The 22709-nt window shown below is 38.9% G+C and overlaps 1 long non-coding RNA gene across 1 annotated transcript; it reads left to right on the plus strand.

The window, feature by feature from the left end:
* Window positions 1-1669: 1669 nt before the first annotated feature.
* LOC133792686 (uncharacterized) lies at window positions 1670-4564 on the plus strand. The gene is made up of 3 exons (XR_009874259.1): window positions 1670-1744; window positions 2237-2544; window positions 4250-4564. It is a non-coding gene; the product is annotated as an uncharacterized LOC133792686 (long non-coding RNA).
* The last annotated feature ends 18145 nt before the right edge of the window (window positions 4565-22709 follow it).

Below are 22709 nucleotides of genomic sequence, written 5' to 3' on the forward strand. Positions count from 1 at the left end.
CCGATTGTCGCCGCCGTTCAAGCACCGTTCCCATTTCTCTGTAGCTTGGCACCAACCTTCTACCTTGCCCTTTCCCCGTTGCTTGGTGCCAAGAAAAGTGTCGCTCGCCTGCTTCAAGGCCCCATTTTTTGGAGTGCTTCGCGTATAGCTTCAGGGGTCACAACTCTCAACTGGTAAATAGCTTATTTGTGGGTTTCTACTTGCGGTGAGAGAATGGGTCTCTATTTATGGAGCTGCCCGACTTGTGATTTTTATTTGATTAGCTACTTATTTTCTGGATTTCCCTTAATGATGCAAAGAATATTTTGCATCATCTCCACAACCAAACTTGATTTTTAGATTCTGATATTGTATTTTTTTTTCTTATATGAGAAAGATTATATACTACATTTGCATCATCTGTAGCTTAGGTCTTTGTGAGATTTTTAGTTCTTATATGTGCTTCGGGTATTTTGAATGACTTTTCAGGGTTATGCTTGTTCGATGAATTTCAGGGTGTGTTTATTTTCTTAGCCTTCGTCGTCGTTCTTCCCTGCGAGCAGTAGCCTCCAAGTTTGCCCAGATGTAGTGGTAAGCCATCACTTTCTTTTTCACACTCTACTGATATTTATATGCAAGAAAATAAACATGGTTCCAAAAGAGATATCTATTACATGCACCCAGCTGTATTTTCTTTCCTTTTGGATTTTGGATTATGGATTTTGTGTTTATTTTTATATTTTTCTTTCCTTTTTTGGCACCTAGCCATTATGAAGGAAAGTATATAGAATAATTTATTGAAAATCTAAGGCTCATATATAAATTTATATATAATATGTATATTTATAAAGTTCTCTTGTTCTAGTTTTTTATCCAAATATTTTAATGAAAATTTCAAATTTAACTATCAGCACCACCTGAAGTTCTACTGCAATGGGAGTCAAATGTCTCTTCTCTGAATTTATGAATATTGGTACCCCCATTCTTCCATTAGGTTAAATATATTCATAATATCATATTTGATTACTTCCTTGCCTCAATGTAAAGTAAATTATAGCTATTTCACTTTTGATGTATACTTGTTATGTTTGATGAAATGCCTCAGTAATGTGTACAAACTAGGAAAATATTGTGTCCATTAAATTTGGAAAATGCCTCAGTAGTGTATACAAACTTGGAAAATATTGTATCCATTAAATTTGGAAAAAATGAGGCAAGGCAAGGGAAAAATAAAAGCTAGGCTTATATAATATTTACTTGAAATAGTTTTTTTTAAATGTATTTATATTAATTTTAATTTATATATATTAGAGATAGTTATTTAATAAACTTGCATCATATTCTAAGTATTTCAGTTTTTAGTTCATTTGGTTATCCCTTGCTATTATTATGAAACACAACCACTCACATATTTGTATGCTATTTCTTAATCATTTTTTCTCACTTTTAAACTCCTTTCATTTATTTGTATTAATAAATTCTTAAGTTGAGGAAAATGGAGTGCAACTTTTTTTTCTCTGTAATTATTCCTTCTAAGTTTGGGAATTTGGTGAACTTGGAATACTTGTGCATATCCCTAATATTTTCAAAGTAACCATTTGATTATAATGTTAATTTTATACAAAGTTAGATGTAGATGAATGTTAATTTTATACAAAATATAACTATTTTGTGTGTATTTTTAGGTGGGAGCAAGAATGACATAATCCTAGGCTTAGGTATGATTTTTTGTACAAGACCATGATAAGTTCAACCCAAACTCAAGGTTTATTTTTCAAAAAAATAAAAATAAATCCATGCTTGAGTTCTACCACTCATGGTTTCTCTTTTTTATAACACAAAGGCTCCTCCCTTTAAGCTTATGATGATTCTCTATATGTAGGCTTTTGAAAACCTTGACAAAGTGTTATAGTGCTAACGGAAAGAGTCTTTTATGTCCTTCATTATTGGTCTTATTTGACGTACTATTTTTTTTAACAATGTAGTTTGCAGTAAATATCTTTCATTTACTCAGATGACACTAACTATATATATGAATTTAAAAGATAAGATTTTACTAGTGGAATGTATGGAAATGATTAATATAGTACAAAAAAGTTACACAAATGTATTAGTTTCTTTATTACAATATATTATAGATATATACTTCCACAAACAAATATATACCTCTACTTTTTATCATCTTTGTTTTTTGCTCAGTCACATGATGATATTGATAGTTATTTATGTTTATCTTTTACTTTTATCCCTAAATCAGGTACAAGATATAATCCACAATAAGAATGGGAAAACAGTAGCAACGCTTCATTGGAGACTGTTCTAGAAAGGGAAAAGGATTCAAGTCATTGTTCTAAGCTCATCTTCTCTAGAAGAGGAGCAAGTTGCCAATTGTCCGACAAGATATGTCCTTGATGCGTTTGTGAAACCATGTAGATGTTATACTATGTCATTACATTGATAACACATTATTTTTAGGATCTAAGTGTGGTATTTAATTTGACATGCAGGAAAATCTATCTCCAAAAGATTCAAGGCACAAACTTGATGAAAGGTATCTAGAAAATGGTAAATATGAAATGGAAAATTTAGAAGTTACAACAAGCGGAGTAGAAACAGGGGTAAGTAAAGTATGTATACTTTCTGCGACATGATGATAGTGATAGTGTTACCAAGAATATGAGGTTGAAAAATACATATATTTTTTCATTGATTTGCCACTGATAAGAAAGCTTTAATGGCTGTATCTTAATTGTAACGTTAATTTGATTACTATAATATTTAGAGCTAAATGGCTGTTTGTTTTTAATTGAGTGTTGAATGTCCAATATATTTTGGCTTTTATTTTGCTTCTTGCATCTCACACTAGCCAATTTTGTTCCTTGATTATGTGTGTAAATATGTATATATATAGATATTGACTATTGTAATAGTGAGTTGTGGCCTTCGATTTGAGTTGTTTGCTACTATAAATGAATTCAAGTAATTTTATTGCATTCATAGATCTTGTACTTAGGTGTTTTTTTGCTGTTATGGATTCCCCTCTATTTCATCAGATTTAGAAAAACTGTAAATCCAATATTTGTGTATATATTTTGTCTTCATAGTATTTGTTGTTTTTCCTCTTCCACTTTTATCTTATTTTTCACATTACCTTTGAGCTCTGGGATATTGGGTTTATATTATGTCTTGACTTAATTTTGATGTGTTTGGTTTTTGTAAGTTCAAATTTCCACGAGCCCTGGATCATGGTATTCTTGTGAGAATTCTCATATTCCATTATTACAACAAAATACCCTTTCTACAACACATAATTATAACTCTATTAAAAAAGTATTACAATTACACCAATTTACACCATTATTTACATTGGGCTGTTTTTACATCATTAAACTAATTATTTACATTGGGCTTTCAATGGAATTTTGAGTATCACGGACGAATAAAACATATACTCATATTGGGCTCATTTTACATCATTTCTTTCTCTCTCTTCAATCACTCTTTCCCGTCGTGAGATCATTTGTTCCTCAACTGATGATGTCTCATTGTTTATGCTTATTGTTGGGCTTTCTTTCTTTTTTTTCCTGTGATCGTTGCATTCTTTGCTTGGTGATAACTTGAGATTTCCAAACTACATGATACTTGAAAGCCCAGAATGAGAAGCAAATAGTTAATGAGTGAGGAGACTAGCTTAAAAGATTAAGTTGAATAGTATCAAATGTTACATTTTGAGCCACTAGATCATGCGCTCTATAATACTTGCTGGCTCTGAGAATTGTTATTTGTAACTCATTCACTTGCCTGGATGAAAAGAGAAGTTGAATATGTTTCAGATTTAACATTTTTTTGTTTTATTATTTATTGGTGTTGAAACAAATTGCAGGCGAAAAATATGCAAAATCCAGAGTTGTTGTGGGACTTCTATGTGTAGTAGTAATTCCCTTCTATTTCTTTTGGTTCTTGTTTGAATAATTGGAATGTGGTTCTTTTGATTGTATGTATAATATGTTTAATAAATTCAGTCAATGTATTTGTGTTTAATGAAGCATAGGCAATCCACAATCGAGATAGAATTTATGAAACTAGAACATTAATTTTCATTCTTAATTTTTCAAATTTATATTATTTGATACAAGATTTATACATCCTGTAGCATGTTTAATTATTGAGATTATAAAGTACTTCAACGCAGTTCAGTGGAACCTATAGAGTAACTTAAGTGCTGTTTGTAGAACTGATAATGAAATGATTCGATTGCCTTCTTTGACAGGTGTGTTCTATAGAGCAGTCAGCTGAGAGTTGAAAGATCGTTGCTAGAAATTATTTAAAGGCTGTAAGAAGTTTATGTAAGTGTTTCAACATTACTCACACACAAATTCCAATGAGAAAAGTTTATTTATTTATTTTTTTGGAATTCTTTAGAATGTTGAAAATGGTCTTGTTTTGGTGAAACAGAAAGTAGTGAGAGTGAACTTTAGATTCTTTCCAGGAGTTCAAATAGGAATTGTGGAGAAAATGTACAGGCTTAAGTTTCAATAAACTTTAATGAGAATTGATTTCAACAACTCATATCGACTCCTAGAAAAGGTAGTTAAAACCGACCAGACTTCTAACAATATGGTCTTTTACTAACTAACATTATTCTTGATCTGACAACAGAATAGCAAAAGTACCCCTGGTAGTTAAAACAAACTAGAATTCTAACAATGTGTTCTTTTACTAACATTGCTCTTGATCTTACTTAAACACATTAAACTTTTGATGATTAAAGTCTTAAGAATTTCTTTTCTTTATGATTTATTTAGATCAGAGGAACAATGTATACTAATTTTTTTTTATTCAGCAGTACCTCAACAAGCCTTCTAGTTTTAAAGATACTGATAATTTTATTATATAAAGAAAACAGTTCTTAAATAAAGAAAATCCAAATGCTCTGAAGTTTTCTTTTGGGAAAGACTGACGAGCACCATGCTTTAACATCATATAGTAACAGATACAAAGTGATAAAAGAATATCATCAATTTTACTCACAAAGAAGACATTAAAAAAGTTTGGTTAACAATTATGAAATAGCAAAATACTTCCAAGAAATATGATTAGTACAAGTACATAATGAAAAAAGTTGGCAGCATTTGAGGGGTTAAACTGTAGCAATGAAAGAAAAAAAAAAGGGATAATATAGCCTCATCAGTCATCAACCTTCTGCAGGTTTTGGAAACTAAACAAAGAGATTTTCATCCCTCACATTAAGCTTTCCAGTTACAATATATAACTAGAACATCAATCAAATAGGTAGAAAAATGTAGAACCTCTCTTGCCATGTTAGAGTTCTTGAACTTGGTTGACAGAATTGATTAGTGGTTTCACAGTTATTCTATGGATGTAAAACTTGCTCTTCTTATTTTCTTGTAACTACACTTTTCTAAACTCCTTTATCCCCACAGCTAAGTTGTGATTTTCTACTCTGTGTTTCATTTTCAATTTTTTTGACTGCCGTTACGTTTGTGGAACTGAGATTGGCTTTTAAAATTATTTTCCAATTTCTTACTAAACCTAGTGATAATGAAATAAACTATTGTTTTTCCATACTTCCTAGAAATAAAATTGTTATATGCATTTCATGAAGCTTATTATTGTTTCATTAGCCAGATCATATTATTAGGAAAATATTTTGAAAAGAATTTGATTCTCATTACTCAATGGAATAGCTTACAATAAACTGTATACATTAGTTATACTCGAATGCCTAGCAAAACGCACCCTTGCTAATCGGTATCAGGTTATGGTGGGGTCTTAAATTTCAGTACATGGTTATTTATATTTCATAATGTAGTAATGGGTATTTATCTTTCCTTTATTTATCTTACAAAGGAAAGATAAATTAGTAACTGATAAATTATTGGTGTTCCAGATGCTGTTCAAAGAGGTGTACAACCAGATCAGATTATTTTCACAGATGTTGCCATGAAGGGTGAACATATCAAGTGCAGTGCTTTAACAGATTTATTCTTGGACACGTAAGCATGCTTAATACTTTTTTTTTCTATTTTTTTATTATTCAAGTGTATTTATCTTAGTACAATACAATATATAACTTTATTTTGACATTTGATGTTGCTATTGCTGATTGATTTTGCTATTGCTGTTTTGTTTCTTTATTTTATTTTTGGTGGTGTGTGCTCTGTAGCATTGCATTTAGTTAGCTTAATATTTAGCTCATATTTTCTTGAGTCGTTGCACCAGAATTCCCTTAATCAAGAGCCATATTCTGTCCCAAGGACAATACTCATCTTTTAGTTAATTCCACTTGTATCTTGATCAGGTTATGAAGTAATTTTTTTATTATCTATATCATGTTGAGACTTACTCATTACTCAAAGCCTATTGTGAAAATCGAAATTGTGAAGCTCCAAGAATATGAAGAGACTTTGATTGCATCTTTAAATCTTTATCATTATTTTCATACGGCATTTATCATCTATTTTCCTTCAATCAATGGCTTATTATTAAGAGAAGTCTATTACTCTGAATTAGATTATCTTCTTCTCCAACTCTTTGGACCTAGGGAAAAAAACTGTAGTCATTGTCCTCCTCTCCTTCTCTCCTCTGATTTCTCATTTTCCCTTTTTTGTAGAATTAATGATGCTTTTTTGGGCATATTTTATCTGCATTTTTGTAGAATTAATGATGCTTTTTTGGGCATATTGTCTAGTGCAACTTAAGCAGTTTATTCATTTTAGGCTTGTTGTTCAGAAACTTTAACCCAAGGATCCTGCACTAGCAATTAAAATCATTGAAGAGAAACCATTCGTTTGAGCAGCTTTTATTTACACTTTAATTGTAAACATGTTTAATTTATTAAGTATGTTTGACAGTGGTTATTGTAATCCTAGTGATGACTAAGTGATTATAATGCATTTATATAGTAAATACAAGAGGTGCACAAGAAAGCAAGGTAATCCTAGTGATGACTAAGCTTCGACTCTGCTGCATGAACTTACTTGTGTCAATATGATCTTCTGCTTTAGTGGTAGCTATGATTATGGTAGTGAAAACATTTGATAACTACTGAATTTAAATTGGATTTTTTTTTGTCGATAATAGATACTTGTGACAGACTTTGAATTCTTTAGTTTGGACTATTAGGAACTGGTGTAGTGCTATGAATGTATGGCTATTTCCCTTGTGCACACTATAAATGATTAATGGAAAGATTGTAGTACTTTTATTACTACAAATTTTATCTATTAAGTGGTAGCTGCTAGATCTGTTATGGTTTTCTATGAATCTGTTAGTCTTACTCTAATTTTTAGCTCATTATAAGTGATGTATTCTCTTTTTCTATTTAACACTTCAATAAAGTTCAGTTCATTCATTCTCTATCCTCTCTAATTTTCTCATTCACTTTCATTTCTGAATTTAACTGTTTGTTTTGTGGGAAATTCATATGCTTAGATTTTTCTTTCTTAATAGGCTGATATGACCATGTTAGAAGATGAACTACCAACAGAAAGATGACTTTCATCAGCCCTTGTCAAGGTATAAAGAAGAAAGTCTTCTGTTGTGCTTTAGAATTATGCTGCTGAATGTTTCTTTCATTTTCATTAAGTTTTAGGTATTGATAGAGTACTCTATTTGGCAGTGGAATTTTCTCTTCGTTCATCTCTTAGCTTATTGTTTTAAGTTGCATGTTTTGTTGCTTCAGTCGTTTTGCATGGTAGTACATCTTGCTATACCCTGCTGTTTCGTCAAGTTTTGGAGTTATTACAAATTTAATTTAAACTTTATATGCTTACAGGTGGAAACTAGCTTAAGTCTTATGTTCTTAATAATAAAAGGACTTTTTTTTTTACAATGTGCAGGTATATTGAGATGATTTCTTTGGAGCATTTCTTGAAAACATTTGTAGTTGAGGCCTTTAGAATGGAAGAATGCATTTCACTAATTTTTGTATACATTTCTTGTTTTGTATTTAGTGATAAAGGAATCTGAAGTGGGCATAAATTATGTTGTAATATGATTTCTTAAGCCTAGACTAGTAGACTAAATATTGTAATTACATTTGAGTAATTAATAAAAATCTATTTATGTTACCTTATTTGGCTTCAATTTTCATATTTGTTTTCCTAGTTTTTTGTAAGTAAAAAGATTATGTTTCTCTAAGCTAATATAACACGTGTTATACTAAAGTGTAGTATAACACAAATAATGTGTTATACTAAAGTGTAGTATAACACAAAAAAAGTGTTATACTAAAGTGTAGTATAACACAAAAAAATTGTTATATAATCGACTATAAATAACATAATTCAAGACTTATCTATATATTAAAATAACACAGAAATTGTGTTATCGTTGACAGTACAATAACACATATGTATAACACTGATAAAGTGTTATGTAAAGTACCCTGACCTACGATAACATAGTCGGTCTTAACACATCAGAAAGTGTTATCGTATGTTTTGATAACACATTTTCGGTGTTATTAAAAGCATTTTTTCTTGTAGTGTACCAAACCCCACAACATAAAAATCACAGGGTCTACACAGTCTATCAATAATACTACTAGCAATAAAAGAATGTGTAGCACCAGAATCAATCAACACATTATAAGGGTTTCCAGCACTAAGAAGTTGACCTGTAATAACTGAGGGAGAAGCCTCAACTTCTGCTTGAGTCAATGCGAACACTCGAGCTGGGGCCGAGCTGTCTGACTTTCTGGGTTCTTCTTTTCTTACCTGAGGGCAATCCTTCTTAAAATGACCCACTGCTCCACACAAGTAGCAAGACTTTTCCCTACACTCTCCCAAATGACACCTCTTGCATCTAGGGCATGCAGGACGAGTCTTCGAGGCTTCACTACCCCCTGGACGACCCATAGAAATACCATGGGGCCGCCTATCAGGACCTGGAACTGGGAAGGTGTCAAGAACCTTCCTCTTCTGATCACTGGGGCCTATACCCCTACCAGAACCCACAAATGGAGGACCCGTCCTCCTGAAATCCTTCTTGGATGCACTGCCACGCCAGATCCTGTTCTCTGCACTCTCGGCTGTGAGTGCTTTCTCAACCACCTGTGCATATGTAGCAACCCCAGCCACAGTGGTGATACGTACATCACGGGCTAATCTGGGCTGTAGCCCCTGAAGGAATCTCTCTCTCCTGGTCCATCAGTGGGCACCAGCTCCATGGAAAACTTTGCCAAACGATCAAACTTTAAGGCATACTCAGTGATTGATAAACTTCCCTGAAGTAGCCTAATCAATTCCTCAGCTTTAGCTACCCTGATAGCATCATTGTAGTATTTCTCATTAAATAGAGTTTGAAACTCTTCCCAACTTAGGGCATTTACATTCTTGGTCTGGGTAATCATCTCCCACCAAATCCGGGCATCCTCCCGAAACATATAGGTGGCATAGGCGACCCTCTCATTACCAGTTACCCTCATAAAATCAAGGATAGCGGTAATCATACTCATCCATTTTCTGCCTTGGCAGGATCTGCACTGCCCTAAAAAAATTGAGGTTGTTGCTTCCTGAACCATTCATAAAGAGGTTCCCATTTATTTCCAACCTCAGGCAGCTGTTCTGCCACTGGCACCGACACAGGAGGTGCCTCTGATACACTAGTCACTGCAGGCGCTTGCTGCTGTCTCGGGAGACGAAGCTCCTTTCCTTGTTTCAACACTGTTGCCTGCAAATCATTAAACAACTGCTGCCAGTTTGCAGGAGCTGGCTGTGGAATCTGTGACTGGTCATTTTCCTGACCCTAACTGTTATTATTATTATTATTCTGGCCCTGATCGCTTTGGCAAGCTGAAATATCTGTCTGCCCTGGATTCATTCTTATCTGACACCTTGCTAAAATAATGATCAATACGACCAGTCAGGTAGTAATAACTAAACCTCTTACCGCCTTACGGTCCAAGAACAAGCAGACAATTATCATATTCCACAGTCATTCAATTAGACAAGTAGACACATGTTTATAGCATTTAACACTTAGCATGTATCGCATAATAATTCATAATCAACCATACTAATGAGTATGTTCCAGCAATCTCAGTACTAGTTATTACACATTTGCTGAGGATATAATATTTCAGGGCACAGGTTTAACATGGTATCTCATGCATACAGGTAAAGCATACATACAATATTTAAGCACTTATACATATAACTAAGTAAATAGTTACCAAACCATGAGTCGAGCTTGACTTCAGTGATGTGTGTACATGCCCAGCCAGTCTACAGGAATCTTAACCTTGGCATGCTCTGATACCAAGTTGTAACGTCCTGGTTACCCCAGAACTGTTACGGTGAACGGTGAACCAGAAATTTGACCTGCTACCCGAGTCCTTTGGTAAAAAATGTGTTCCAAGTGTTATTAACAGGCTAAGGTGGAAAATCAATAAAAAGGAAATGATATATTTTATTAAATACATAAAGTTGTTCATGGGCCCATAAAAAAACATTTACAAGTTATTTACAACTCAAAGAGGTCATTATAGTTTCAAAATTACAAACCCGCCAACCTAAGCGGCAAAAATAAGGTAAACCCCCTAGTTCCTCTGAAAACTCCTTGGCCGTGGTGGTTAAGCAGCCGCATATGTACACATCACCACCTAAGCTCTCCACTCAGGGCTGGGTGAGCTTTTCTTTCCCTTTACTTGCACCACATAGCACCCATGAGCCAAATCCCAGCAAAAAAACACAGTATTGTAAATAAACATTATCAAATGATTATCATTATAATCACACGGAGCATATAGCTCTTAAACAGATGAGTGAATATCACTTGAGGTCATAGTAAACCATAATAGATGAGTGAATATCACTTGAGGTCATAGTAAACCATAATAGATGAGTGAATATCACTTGAGGTTCTAGTAAACCGTAATGAGTGACTGACAAGCAAGTCACTAATTTAAACAGATGAGTGACTACAGGGTAAGTCACTAGCTTAAACAGATGAGTGACTGCTGGGTAAGTCACTAGCTTAACAGATGAGGGAATGATGGGTAAGTCTCTAACTTAACTGATGAGTGACTGATGGGTAAGTCTCTAACTTAATAGATGAGTGACAGATGGGTAAGTCTCTAACTAAATATATGAGTGACTGATGGGTAAGTCTCTAATTTAACAGATGAGTGACTGATGGGTAAGTCTCTAACTTAACAGATGAGTGACAGATGGGTAAGTCTCTAACTTAATATATGAGTGACTGATGGGTAAGTCTCTAATTTAACAGATGAGTGACTGATGGGTAAGTCTCTAACTTAAACGATGAGTGACTGATGGGTAAGTCACACAAGCGCTTATAGTATTTATCAAACTTGAGGTCAGTCTGACATTAATGCTCTTTGAGTCATCCAATGCAGATATCGATTATATCTAATCTTTATTGGCTTGCGTTGAACACGCTAAGGCTGTTCCTGACTTATGAGTCAGCACTGTGTGACTAGTGCCCAGTACCACTGCCGAACATGACTAATGAGTCACATCTTCACAGTTGATACTGACACCTTTGCCAATTCTGACTAATGAGCCAGTACCATGCACAAGTGAGCAAGATTTGCTAAGTATTCAATAATCAATCCATGTCCACATTTACATAATCAACATGCCTTATGAACAACCATGCATGTCACATATGGGGTGCAGTTTTATTACCTTTGGTTCGAGCAAGAATTGATATAAGAACAACCCTTGAGAACGACCTGTCTTTTTCCCCCTTAGCGGTTACCTGGTCATAACCAATTATGGGATTCCATCAATAAAATGAAAAACAAAGGTTCCCAAACAAAGACCTAGCCTCCGAGACATCAAGTACTACTAAACTGGGTAGTAGGATCGATCCCGAGGCCTAAGGCTAGAATCCCTGAGCCCAAAACTCATTTCAGGCACAAATTCCACTAAGGGCCGCGACCCTCCCTGGCTATGCCGCAGTGCCCCCCTCAAATAGAGGCGGCCTCCTTCAGCACCCCTCAAGAGTCGTGGCTCTCCTTGGCCATGCCGCGGCCCAACCTTTAATTCAGCCAACACTCTGGTTTTTTTCTTCCCTTGCGATTTCCCTTGGAACCAACCTTTCAAACCAAGCTCAAACACGACTCAAACATTCAATACATCCCCTAAACTTGATCATATCACACCCTTAACAAAACCCAAGTTAAACCCTAACCAAAACTTCCACTAATTCCAACTATCCACAACAAATTCACAAGCTGAAAACTAAAGCCAAAACAGAGTGTACCAGAGAACTAGTGGCTAAAAACTTACCTCAAACTCAGGTTGTGATGTTCTTCAATGGTAGAACACTCTCCCAAACTCCCAAGGTCTACTTCCCAAGCTTTAATCCTCAACAAGTGCTAAAAAATTACAAAGGAAATGGAGGAGAAGGAAGGTACGGGAAAGCTTCAAGAGCTTACTCTGTTTTTCCTCTTCTTCACAGCCATAAAGGGTTTATATCTATCCTAGGGGTAAAAAGACCATTATACCCCTAGGTCAATTAAGGGTTTCTAAAGGCTCCCAAGGGCAAATTTGTCCTTTCCAACATATCTCGTTAATCATAATTAACGCTCTCCAATTCCAATTATTCTCAATAATCTCAAACACTAATAATTCATATCCTGTTACCCCTTAACTCCTGGTAACACTCTAATCATTAAAATCACCTCGAGACTCATCCTGAGCCCCGAACTTAAACCTGTTATGACTAGACCGCAAATCAATATTCTAAGATCATCTCATGCCGAATAGCTCAAACAAACCCACATTATAATGTGGTCTCAACAATATATCACCGGCATGCGTACAATTATGCCATCAACGGGCCAAATTATCATCACAGCCCTGTAATTAAAATGTGGACCCACATGCATGCATTTAACATCATATTATAATATAATTCACATAAACATGCATATATTCATTTAATGGCATAATTAAACAAGTATGGCCCCCCCGGCCTACTAATCCCGCCATTAAACCATATCAGAGAATTTGCGGCATTACACACCTGTACTCCAGCCACCCACACACGTCGCGGCCCTACCTTCCCCATGTTGCAGCCCAACGACCTTCCAGCACCCCTTTGCTTCTTCATCAAGCTTGGGCCGCGACGCTCTGGAACAGAGCCGCGACCCCACCCAAAATCCAGCCTAAAACCCCTATTTTTCCTCTTCGAGCTCAATTTAAAAACCTACTAAAACACTTCCAACACCACAAAGCAAAGGTCCCAACTATTACCACAACTTGTCCCTCATATAACAAACAAAATCCAAGCCTCAAACCATTCAAAACCTCATAAAATTCCCACTCCTATGATCAAAACTCCAACCTCTAAACTATTACCAAAAATAGAGTAAGGAACTAGAAAATTGAACTAAAGCCTTACCTTAAACTCGAATTGAATCCTCTTCAATGGTTGAACATAAGCCTAAACCCTCAAGCCTTGATCCCCACAATTAAACCTTCAATCTTGGCTTCAAAAATCCAAAGGAAGGGAGAGGAAGAGATATGACCGGGAGAGGAAGAAGAAGTGCTCTATTTTCTTAAGCTTCAACAACTTCTTAAAGTGATATATATCCTTTAGGTCAAAAGACCCAAGGGTAAAATTGTCCTTTCCAATCTAATCACACTAATCATAATTAACGTCCTCCAATTCTCATGATTCCCAATATTCTCCAATGCTAATAAATCATATCCCATTACCCTTTAATTCCCGGCAATGTTCTAATCACCAAATTACCCTGACCCCTGAAACTAACCCCGTTATGACTAGACCGATAACTTGCATTCAAAGATCATCTCATGTCGAATGGCTCGAACAAATCCACATATAATGTGGTATCATTTGTTGACCCTGATTTTGGTCAACGACACGGAGTCTAGAAAACGACAGGAAAATGATATAGAGCTTGAAAATAATCTAATGGAAAGATAAAGAACACAGAGATTTATAGTGGTTCAGTCCCAGTAATTGGTAATGACCTACGCCCACTTAATACTATTATTAATATTGAGCTCCAAAGGTGTGATCAAAGAACTAGGGTTCCTGAGTTTCACAGACCTTAGAAGAAAAAAGCAATACAACGATGGATAATTGTAGTATAATTCCGAAAGAAAAAGATTGATCCCCTTCCTTGAGCTATTTCTTGTGTATTTATAGGCTCAGGAAGAGTTACATGATTTAGGAAATAATATATATCCTTAATGATCGGATCTGCAGGTCATAATGAAGAGATATTCTCGGATATCATCACAATTGTACAGATCATTACATAGATGAATGAAATATACGACCAAGCTGGTCGTATATAAATCTGGATCTTTTCGTGTGGAAATAATGTTGGTCGATAGACGAGTCGTATCTTTGCTATGTGTCTGCCATGTGTCAAAAATCCTTGCCACATCACCAGTAGCTGATTTATGGATAAACATTTGCCCCCAAGTTTATTTATTATGACCAGCAATAAGTAAACTTAGGAAACTAACTTTTCATATGCCCCACGAAATCTGTCAGAGCCTTTCGTGCGTTCTTGAAAACTGTGACCTAATCACATCCAATCATGCCTTTTCAGTTTTCAAGAAACTTTTTCGACGGCTGTTACACTCCCCCATGCCTTGAAAAAGGTAGCTCATGATTACCCTTTTTCGGCACACTTCAACCTCTATAAATAATCCCCACATTCTTCTTTTAACTCTTTACACGCCATCTTTTTGCCAAGAACTCTCAAGAGCTATATTCCAGCACCCAGAACTTCAAAGTTTTCAGTCACTTTGCCAAGGATCTTTTGCCTGCAAACCCAAAGCTACTCCTTTTTAGGATCTCCAATCTTCATTCAGGTAAATTTTCTTTGACGTTTAACCCTTTGAGATGCCATGCATGCTGCTTCTGTGCTCTGAAACTTTTGTGTTCTTGGGTAGAAATTTGTGAAGATTTTGTATATATCGTTTGATGCTTGATAGGTTAGAGTAATTTTGCTCTATAGAAGTTAGGAATCAGTTTGATAGTCAGGATCACGGGTTTAGGGCGTAAAATTGAAGTAAAAATTCGATTTTTAGGCTAGCTGAAAAACTGGGTTTTTCCCGCCCCTTTGGAGTTGAAAAAGCTTTTTTTCAGAAAACTTTTTACTTTCACTTTTTGATCCATTTTTCAAACTGCTCGCATAAAACTTAGTGTTTCCGTTAGAATGCTGCTGGTAGATAGACGCGAGCAACGTTATTCCAACTTTCAACATAAGCTCCCAGGCTGTGCGTCTTATCTCTGCCTTTGTCTGTTTGCAGTTTATATGCAAGACCCGTGGGAAGCAGAAAGACCCATCGACGATGATCTACTAGCTCAACTGCTCGAGGACGGAGAACAACCCTCGACATTGATACCCGATATTCCCTTTTCTCGTATTAACCCAAACACTTCCCCAGTCTTGACCTGAGACATGGCTCGCACCAAAACCAAGGCCCAGAAAAGAAAAACCTCTAACACTTCCCATCAGCCTGCTACTATAGATGATGCTCCCTCGACCAGTGGTCAAGATGAAAATGCTCCCGACCCAAACATCCAAAGACATGCCCACCCTCAACACGCTATTCAATCGGATGTTGAGTGGCATGTAGTCTCTGAGAGTAGGGTGACAGTCAGAATGATCGCCAACTACTTAAAGAAATACGGTCTTCTAGGGGTGACCCTAGTCAAGCCCAACCTAGACCAAAGGGCTAATCTACCTGGAGGCGCCTATAGCACCTGGTCGCAGTTTCATATTGAGGCAGGGGACACCTTGCCTCTTCACCCATTCTTTCAGGGGGTGGCCAACTATTTTGGAGTTTCCCCTTTTCAAATAACCCTGAATGGATATAGGATGCTTGCTGCACTCTATATCCTGTATAGCCAGAAAAAATGGCTTGTGCCATCGCCTCATGAGGTCAACTACCTGTTCGACCTCAAATCTAACCCCGACCATGAAGGCACGGGGTTCTTCCACCTTTGTCATCAGGAAATTGGACACACTTTCCTGACTGACACGACCCACATCTCAAACGTGGGGAGGTACTACCAAGAGTATTTCCTTACGGCTGACCTGGTCGCAGACAACCTGGCTTTTGCATGAGGAGGTAAAACTTTCATATCGCTGGCTGACTTCTTCACTTAGTGTTTTCCTCCACAATGTCTTAAACTTTTGATGTCTTCCAGGCCCGTGGCTGCGACCAAACCCAACTCCGGGCATGGAGTCGAGATCGACACTCTTAGCCAGCATCTCTGATGCTGACAAGAGTGTCAAGAATCTGGTTACAGAGGCTAACCTTAGGTTGGCTGGCCTCTGGGCCCCTCAATCGAATTCGAAGGGGCCTTCGGCAGGGAGTGCTCGCGCCGAAGAGGAATCCAAGCGGCAACCTCAAGCGCCACCTCCGCGGAGGAGACCGACTGGGGTCACGATCAGGGAACCTAGTCACACTCCTCGAGCAGAGTGGCCCTCGAACCCCTTAGGAAAAGGAAAGTAGAAGGCCACCGAGCCTGCCGACCTCTCTGACGGTTCATCGGATGACAACGGTACAGTAATTTTACTTTTAGACAATTTGCCAATTCCCTGTCATCTATTCGACGGGGATGGCGACTTTAAATATTCTCCACACTTAGGGCCAGACTTCTTCATGTCAAAGAATGAGTGTAAGACTAGTAGAGTCTGTAGTGTAGCAACCAGTAATAATAGCTCGGGTATTGGACTTTGCAATTCTTTTTTGTTTCTTTTTCTGATGTAATGTGCTTGGCTATTCATGCTATCTCACTGTTTGACTTTGTTCTTGTTTTTCAGACATGGACTCCACCAACGTGTTTGATTTTTACAGCACCCGAGAGGCTGCTGCTGCCCCTCCAAGCAAAAAGAAAACCAACAAGAGACATACTAGGGAGAGCAGCAAAAAGCCTCAGGCGAAGAAGGCCCGGAACATAGGCCCTTCGGAGGATAGCCTTCTTCCACCGCGACTCCGTCTTCTTCCCACGAGCAGCAGACTCCATCTGCTACGCCCGGGTCAACTCCTTCTCCCGACGCCCCATCTGACCAACCTCAGCAGGAGGATCCTGCCTCACCCGGGAACTTGATGGTTGGTCGCGCCTTCAAGCTGATCAAGGAACGGGTCACCAAAATCGCGAAGCATGAACGCTGCCGAGAGGCAATGGCGGCTAGGAAGACGATGGGGTTTGACCCAATCCTGAACCGTTCCCTGAACGAGTTCACTAGTGTAAGTTATCTCCTTTTGTGAAAACAGGTCTTCGTTAGTTTACTGTTTGTCTAATTTTTTGTTCTGACTGTAGGCCACGCTAACCCTTACTGATGGCCGCATCTGCCTGGGTGCAGTCACCGAGCAGGCTAGGACCTCGGAGCAATGGTACGAGGATGAACTCAAAGCTGTTGAGGCCAGACATGCTGATCAGCTGGCGGTGGTGGCTGCGGAAAAGGCCCAACTGGCTAAGGAGTTGGAGGAGAAGCTGAAGTCTCTGGAAAAAAGCCCACGAGCAGAGGGACCAATACAAGGAGTCCAACCACTCTAACTTCAAAGTGGCTAAGCAGTTCGAGCTAGACTTGATCACGAGCAGGTAAGAAACCAAAGATTTGGAGGGTCGAGTTAAGGACTTGGAGAAGACCAATGCCGCCAACTTAGAGAGGTACAAAAATGCCACCCTGAGGTGTTTCTATGATTTCTGGAAGCACAATCAGGGTGCCAATTTTGACTACCTTCCTGAGAATGCGGGGGAAGGAGCTGGCTCGCTGCGCGGCTCAGCTGGCTGAAGAAGAAGGATCGAAGGTCCCTGCTTCCCCCGAAATCTCGCTGGTTGCCGGGATGGAGGGTTCAGAAAACGAAGCTGTCGACCAGAATCCTCCAGCTCCTCAAGCTTCTTAGTCTTTTCTTTTTATATTTCTTTCTCATTTTTTTTAATTACACGACCTACAGGTCGTGATGTAAAGACAATATAATTTTTCTTTGGTTTTGCTGCATTGGCGGCTCTTACTTTTATTTTGAACAATTACATCCAAGCAGTTACCACTCGTGGTGTAAAAGGATCGCTTAATATTATTATATATTTGCATATTATTATAACATCTATTTGTTCGCATGACCGAACTTAGCATAGCACTTTGGTTTGATTTAACAAAATATCAAGTTTTTTTAAAAATACTCTAAGTGCCCTAGCATGCTTTCACTTATTTTGCTTATGTGTTTACATACCTTTTAAAGATATGCTTCGCTTACTTGTACCTTGTATGCCCCCCAAGTGATCGGGGAGCTTTAGGTCCTTGTTCACTTGCCTTGACTAGAACCTGCCCGAACGTTACTGCTCGTAGCAATGCAATTAGAATTATAATACAGCAAAGCAACACACGTAATGAGAAAATACTTGTAATAAATACAATAGTTGGCAAGAAATAATTGGTTGAGCACAATCCCTTTTATTCTTGTAGTAAATGGACTAAACATGTCTTTACGAGTGATCAATAAGATCTTACAAAAAACTTGTAAAAATTAAATTTTATACAAGCCAATTCTTTAAGAAGAATTGTTCATTGATAATACTTGGGTAGGTGTTCTCCATTCCAATATCGAGGAACGAGATCTCCGTTTAAGCGTGCAAGTTTATAAGTGCCTGGGTGGGGGACTTCATCAATCTGGTAAGACCCTTCCCAATTTTGCCCGAGTACTCCAGCAGCTTGGTCGCGGGTGTTAAGAAAAACTCTTCGGAGCACAAGGTCTCCAACATTGAATTTTCTTTCTCGAACTTTGGAGTTGAAATACCGGGCGACCTTCTGCTGGTATGCAGCTACTCGGAGCTGGGCTTGTTTATGCCTTTCATCAATTGAGTCCAAGGATTCCATCAGTAGCTGGCTGTTAGAATCCTGGTCGTATGTTAATCTACGGTGAAAGGGTGGATCCAACTCAACAGGCAACATGGCCTCATACCCGTATGCCAAGGAAAACGGGGTATGACATGTTGCTATCCGATGGGAAGTTCTGTACGACCAGAGGACTTCAGGCAACTATTCTGGCCATGCTCCCTTAGCTTCTTCAAGTCTTTTCTTCAGTGTATCCTTCAGCATTTTATTAACTGCTTCGACTTGCCCATTCTCTTGAGGATGAGTGACTGAAGAAAAGCATTTGATAATGTCGTGACGATTGCAGAAATCTGTGAATAGTTCACTGTCGAACTGGGTGTCGTTATCCGAGACTATCTTCTTTGGCAATCCATAGCGACAGATGATGTTTTTGACTACGAAGTCAAGCACCTTCTTCATTGTTATGGTCGCGAGTGGCTCAGCTTCAGCCCATTTGGTGAAGTAGTCGACGGCAACCACTGCATACTTTACACCACCCTTCCTCGTAGGCAAAGATCTGATTAGATCTATTCCCCAATCCGCAAAGGGCCTTGGACTCTGCATCTGCTTTAACTCATTGGGAGCTGCTCACAGGATTTTAGAAAACCTTTGACACTTGTCACATTTTCGTATGAACTCCATGGAGTCCTCATTCATGGTTGCCCAGAAGTGTCCCTGCCTTAGGATCTTTTTCGACAGGTTTTGCCCCCCATCGTGGGCCCCGCAAAAGCCTTCGTGTACCTCCTTCATTAACTCTTTGGCTTTCTCCTTTGTAATACATCTTAGGAGTGGCAGTGAGTATCCCCTTGGTACAGGATTCCATCGACCAGGATATACCTAGCAGCTTGTCGCTGAAGGGTCCTAGCTTTATTTCTGTTCGCTGGTAGCACGTCGATTGATAGATACTCTACATATGGCGCCATCCATGTGTCCGTCATCTGGATGACTAAAGTGGTTTATGTTGCTTGGATGCTAGGCACGGATAGTCGCTCGACTGAAACTATGTTCAGAGTATCAGCATCTTTTGCACTTGCCAACTTTGCCAAAGCATCTGTGTTGGAATTTTGATCACGAGGACTTGCTAGAGAGTGTATTTGTCAAACTGGGCTAACAAATCCTTTGCTTTGTTCAGATAAGCGACCATCTTTAATCCTCGCGCTTGATACTCTTCCAAGATTTGATTCACGATCAGCTGAGATCACTATAAACATCAAGCGCTTTTATGTTCATATCCTTGGCTAACCGCAATCCAGCGAGCAGTGCTTCATATTCAGCCTCATTGTTAGAGGCGGTGAAGTCAAATCTTATTGCACAGTGAAATCGATGCCCTTCCAGCGTTATCAATATCACCCATGTTCCTGCGTGGGATGCATTGGACGAACCGTCTGTGAACAATTTCCACGAGGGTGCTTGGTTTTGACATTCGGGCTCGCAAGGCTCCTCGATCTGCTTGCCACCCACAGGCTCTGTGAACTTGGCAATGAAGTCAGCTAAGGCTTGTCCCTTTATTGCTGCTCGCAACAGGTAAGATATATCGAACTGCTCGAGTTCGACTGCCCACTTTAGTAATCTTCCAGCAGCCTCTGGCTTTTGCAGAACTTGCCGAAGAGGCTGGTCGGTCAATACCTTAATCGGATGGGCTTGGAAGTAAGGCCGCAGCTTCCTAGAGGCCAACACTAAGTAGTAGGCTAACCTTTCAATGGGGGGATATCTCAATTCTACTCCGATCAACCTTTTGCTTACGTAATAGACAGCCTTCTGCACACCTTCTTCTTCTCTCACCAGAACAGCACTGTCAGCATAATTTGTGATTGCCAGGTAGATGAACAGAGTCTCTTTATCGATCGGCTTCGACAGGATGGGTGGCTGCGCCATATGCATTTTTAGTGCTTGAAAGGCCTGTTCGCACTCATCTTTCCATTCAAATTTCCTATTGCCTCTGAGTAGATTGAAAAATGGGACGCACTTGTCCGTTGATTTTGAAATAAATCTACTAAGAGCAACAATTCTCCCAGTCAAACTTTGGACATCCTTAATCTTCACTAGTGACTTCATCTCGATCAGGGCTTTTATCTTCTCAGGATTTGCTTCAATTCCTCTTGAGTTAACTATGAATCCTAAGAACTTCCCTGATCCAACTTCGAAGGAACATTTAAGGGGATTTAGCTTCATCCTATATTTATTAAGGACGTTGAAGCATTCCTGAAAATCCCTTACATATCCTTCTGCCTTCTTCGACTTCACTAGCATGTCATCGACGTAAACCTCCATGTTTGCCCCGATTAGCTCCTTAAACATGTGGTTGACGAGTCTCTGGTAAGACGCACCAGCGTTTTTCAAACTAAAGGGCATCACTTTGTAACAGTAGAGCCCTGTATCAGTTCGAAAGCTAGTGTGATCCTCATCAGGGGGATGCATACTAATCTGATTATACCTAGAGTATGCATCCATGAATGAGAGGATCCCGTGTCCTGCAGTGGCATCGATCAGCTGGTTGATCCTCGGGAGTGGGAAATAGTCTTTGGGGCAGGCATTATTGAGGTCTATAAAATCCATGCACGTACGCCACTTGCCATTCGGCTTGGGCACGAGTATGGGATTGGAGACCCACGATGGATAAAACGCCACCCTGATGAACCCATTCTCCTTCAGCTTCTCGACTTCTTCCTTCAAAGCTTTCGATCGGTCTTTGTCGAGCAACCTTCTTTTCTGTTGCACAGGTGAAAAGCTCTTGTCAATGTTTAGGACATGGCTGATGATTGCAGGATCTATCCCAACCATGTCTTTATGCGACTAGGCAAAGATGTCATGGTTCCCCTTTAAGAACTCCACCAGTGTTTGTTTTATTGTTGTCTCTAAGTTTTTATCGACTTTCACAACTCTGGTCGGATTTCCCTCGTCGAGTTGGACCTCTTCAAGGTCCTCGATGGGGCCTACTTCTTCTTCGAAATCCCCAAAGCGACGATCTATGTCTCTATCCTCACTTTGGGCCACGCCCTATTTGGTGTGATTATCACCTGAGCGGGGTTGAAAATCAGTTTCTATTTGCAACTCCTTTCCGGAGGCATCCCTCGATACACCCTTTTTTGCCTTAGTGATCGAGGCGTTGTAGCATTTTCTCGCCTCCCGCTGGTTTCCCAGCACGCATCCTACTCCTGTGTCTGTTGGGAATTTCATGGCGAGGTGCCATACAGAAGTGACGGCTCGAAGATCAACCAGAATTGGTCTCCCTATCACGGCATTATACGCCGAAGGATAATCAACCACTATAAAAGTAGTGAATAATGTCCTGTTAGCAGGCGCAGTACCTGCTGTGACCGGGAGTCTAATTGACCCTACTGGGGCGAGCCCTTCTTCGAAAAAACCATAAATGGTTTGGTTGCATGACTCTAGGTCCTTGATGGAAAATTTCATCCTTTCCAGCGAGGACTTATATAGGATGTTGACCGAACTTCCTGTGTCGACCAAAACCCTCTTCACCATCATATTTGCGATTTGAACATCCACGACCAGCGGATCGGAGTGTGGGAATCGCACATGCTGGGCATCGTCATCAGACAAGGTGATCGGTTCCTCCTCTTTTTGAGCCTTTTTGGGTGCACGATCCTCAACACTCATCATCTCGATGTCTTGGTCATGGCATAGGGTTTGAGCATATCGTTCCCTCGCTTTTCCACTATCTCCTGGAAGATGTGGGCCTCCGCAGATGGTGAGTAGGGTACCTGCCACGGGAGCTGGCTGTAAAGGTGGTGAGCGCTGGCGTGCAGGCGCTGACTCGTTGCCACCTTGAGCCTCTCGCTGAGAACCTCCCGCGGCTTGTACATATCTTCTTAAGTGTCCCTGTATTATCAGGAACTCAATC

Source organism: Humulus lupulus, chromosome 1 (assembly GCF_963169125.1).
Source record: "Humulus lupulus chromosome 1, drHumLupu1.1, whole genome shotgun sequence".
NCBI lineage: Eukaryota > Viridiplantae > Streptophyta > Magnoliopsida > Rosales > Cannabaceae > Humulus > Humulus lupulus.